This window comes from Lolium perenne, chromosome 3, assembly GCF_019359855.2.
Source record: "Lolium perenne isolate Kyuss_39 chromosome 3, Kyuss_2.0, whole genome shotgun sequence".
In the NCBI taxonomy this organism is placed as follows: Eukaryota; Viridiplantae; Streptophyta; class Magnoliopsida; order Poales; family Poaceae; genus Lolium; species Lolium perenne.
Genome location: NC_067246.2, coordinates 280,216,924 through 280,220,829, shown reverse-complemented (window position 1 = coordinate 280,220,829; position 3,906 = coordinate 280,216,924). Strand labels below are relative to the sequence as shown.

General features: G+C 46.0%; 1 long non-coding RNA gene across 1 annotated transcript; it reads right to left on the bottom strand.

Annotated features, from left to right (window-relative positions):
* Positions 1 to 1,284: 1,284 nt before the first annotated feature.
* LOC139837672 (uncharacterized) lies at positions 1,285 to 3,429 on the bottom strand. The gene is made up of 3 exons (XR_011754277.1): positions 3,354 to 3,429; positions 2,799 to 2,872; positions 1,285 to 1,521 (listed from the first exon to the last, which is right to left on the bottom strand). It is a non-coding gene; the product is annotated as an uncharacterized lncRNA (long non-coding RNA).
* Between the last annotated feature and the right edge of the window lie 477 nt (positions 3,430 to 3,906).

Here is a 3,906-nt window from a genome sequence, read left to right as displayed (position 1 = left end):
GATTACCATAGATCCTGAATGCAACTGCCGGGTGATAGTGCTTGTTGTTGAACTTGAAGCTCTCCACAAATATTTTAGTGAGCATGCGGTATTGCTCCCTCTCATCTCCCATGTAGGTGGTTAAGCCTGCCTTACCGACAAGGGTCAAGAAATCATCCAGCAACCCTGCATTACTCAAAAAGTCATAACATGGGAAAGATGAAGCGTCAGGGACTCCATTGTCCTCCTCGGGCTCGAAACTTGGCGCGATGACATCCTCATTATAGGATCGCCTGAATCGGGTGGCTGCCCTTGAGGGCCTCCTCGAGCTTATCGTCTCCCCCTCGAACATTTCTCCAAAGTTATAGTTGTCCATCCCCCTTTTCTGAAATTTTTCAACAAACACTATAAAATTTGATTTGGTGACATATAACTGAGGGAAACTACCATAGGAACTTGTTAGAGTACTAAATATGCATCAAAACTAGTTTCTACAACTTAGAACAAGCATGCAAGCTCACTAAACATGTTACCTACAGCAGCAAAATATTCAAGATATACTCAACCAAACAAAATTCTACATGGGTGATCGGAGGAGTCACATACCGGAGAGCAAAAGTGTCAAATTTCAGACAGAAATCTGGGCTGAGCAAAGAGATCGAGAAATCTTGAGCTCTTGAGCAGAAACGCGAGTGAGAGAAATCTGGTGCGAGTTTTTTCGGGAGAGAGAGTGCAATGAGTGAAAGAGATGAAGAAGTGGGGCAAGGAGGGGCCCACACAACAGGGTGGAGCGCCCCCCCTTGCTGGCCGCGCCGGCCTGTGGGGTGCCACCCTGGGGTGCCCCACTGGTCATCCCCAGGTGTTCCCAGGTGCCTCGTCGAAAAATAGGACCAATGGTATAATTTTTGTGAATTTTTGAAAACTTTGAAAAATGCACATTTCTGGGTGTTAAATTTATTATTACTGGGCGGAAAAAGATTTTGAAATCTCTAATTAACTAAGGAACTTTGCAAAACAAAAGTGCTACAGCAAGTAGATCAAGTGGAGGAAGAAAGAGATGTTGTTTAGCTCTTCTATGCATATAAAATGAATTTGTTAACAAGGGTGATCAAGTCTTGCCACCAAATAAATTTTACATAACATAAGAAGAATTAAACCTCAAATCAATTGTGACGCCCCGAAACCGGTACCATGAGGATTCTAGCGATCCCGCCAAAATCCGCACGATATCGATTCTGAGACGCCCTCCGATACGACGTGCGTGACGAATCACACACGTGATGCCAGAGGAATTAACACGAGCGGTAACATTACAACAGGATTACAATAGAGCCCACAAGAAACATATATTACAACAACGACTCCAATGAGTCAAGATACAAATAGATACATACAAAGATCCAAATCATACAGAAGATCAAATACATCCGAGTACGGACAAGATGCAAATTGGACTAAGAGTCCTGAAGATAACCAGTGGCGTCCATAACCCTGCCCAGGCCAAGCCGGAAGGGTAACCTTGCTAACGTCGTCATCTCGTACCTGTCAAAGTCGGGCCATCGGTTGCCGACAAGAGGGAGGAAGCAAAAGAGAAAGAGAAAAGGCGAGAGTAAGTACCAAGGAACGAACTCCGGCACGTACTTAGCGAGACTAGAAATGGCTATGCTCGCCGGGCGAATATATATATCGCCTGGGGCTATATGGTAGGTTTAGCGGCAGCAAAACTATAACCAATAGAGACACGCTACAACATCCGTCTACTCAGAGAAGATAAGGGAGCGCACAAGGTAACAGATAAATACTACACAAACATAACCCAGCCGATTACACATATCCCCTTCAACAAGGCGAAGAGGCAATGTAAAAGGCACTCCACGGTGGACAAGTTTTATTATATGTTGGTTGTAGTAATGCTATATTACTACGCAAGTTATTAGCAAATTATTAGGAACAACATAAAGGTGTAAGTTGTTCTATGATCAAGCCATACAATTCCAAGTCGTCCATAACCGCGGACACGGCTTATCGATAAGATGTACACCATGCAGGGGTTGCCCAAATGTAACCATACGCATGCTCGAACCCACTTACTACAGGTGGAGTCTCACAACAAGACCATTCCCAATGCAAGAGAAAGTTTAAGGGGAGCCACCCCACTAAGCTACCCGTGACGAAGTTCGGCCGTACTCCGATACGGACCCAGAGGTTTGTGACAACGGCTAAGCTAAGTGTGAACAACCTGCTCTCGATAATCGTTCCACGATATGAGTACAGAACAGAATATAAACACCCGAAGGAAACAGAAGTAAATCATGCATCGTGCATATGGGCAAATAAAACCAAGGTTGTGGCTCCCAATAAACAGACTCGAGGAAAGGTAGTGGGTGATGGGGGTCCCATTCCCCCACGTACGGGTAGAGCGCTCAATCTCGGAACAGATAACAAGAACTCGGGTCCTAGGGGACATTAGCAAGTCAAAGTTCCGATGCTTTCGCAAAGGGGCTCACAGATGCCTCTGCTTACAATTTTAGTTGTTAACATTTAAGTAAAGCATGTGTATCTCCAACAAATGATATAGCATGTGATAACCTCCCAACAACCCAACATATCCCGATAACTGATCGAGATAAACAACAGAGCCTAAACACGCCTACGACTCACAAGGCTCAAACATCAAGCAACGGCTATGGGTAAGGAATGATACATATAGGATTATTAGGGTAAACAAGTGGAATAGGACACGTGACTCGATAAAGAAGCGCAACATAAGGATAGCAATGCGAGGGAGAGTGTATAATAGGTGAAGAGAGAGGGCTCGCCTGTGGAAAGCTGCAGAAGAACTTGTCGTATCTCACAACACCACTTCGTGATCCTATCCGGGAAGAAGCAAATGCTGGAACAAACAACGCATGCAATTCTTACTACTACGAAGGAAGAATCAGCATGAGCAGATGCAGGCATACATGACATGGCAACGATGGTGCAATGCATCTTATCCACATTAAGCGGGATCGGAACCCGGGCAAACAATTAGAGTTGAAGTTGCATTTCTACCGACAAAGTTAAGGGTTGATTAGCATGGCAAAACATGGCAAGAGTGCGCTACTTCAAAATTAAACGGAGCGGGGAAACCATAGTCGGTGTCTGAAATACTCCGCATATATGTTAGGTAAACATGCACGAACTATCACGGCTCGACATGATGCGAGATGCAAACAAACATATGGATGGCATATTCATGTTCAGTGTATTTTTCTGATCAATTTTCATATATAACACTTTGCATTTGAAATTATAGTTTAGAAGATATAGATTTTACTAGATTTGAGCATTTTCTGCAAAAACAAAACAAGAAGGGGCGGACAGGGCCGGACCTGCACTGTCCTGGGCCGGATCTGGTCTGAAGCGGAGACAGAGATGTGCAGGCGTTGGGCTGCAACCTGCTTGTCGTGGTATCGTCACGGCATATGCCATAGGGTGGCTAATCGAAGGTGGTTCCTGAGAGATCTCACGGCGGTATCCGGATGCGGGTATGGGGACGAGCGACACGGCGACGTACCCAGGTTCGAGGCCCTCCGATGGAGGTAAAACCTCTACTCCTGCTAGAGTGTGTATGATGATCACACAATACAATGGTGCTCCTAGAGCTTTGTCCGGCTGCTCCTGGGAGGCTAAGGGAGACGATGGTCTCTCTCACAGGGCAGCGCTAAGGGGGGAATGAAGTGAGAATGATCGATCCCCTACACGAGAGAGGGTAGTGTGGCTTATATAGACACCGGCACTTTACATATAAGACCCTATAGTCTACTGGCAGGCTTGGCCGGCTCCGGCTTCCGCTCCTTCCCGAGGCAGTGACGTCAGGAGCCGTTGAGGCATCGTGGCCTATCCCATCCGGCTGCCAAGGTCAGCGGTATGGAGAGGAGGTGT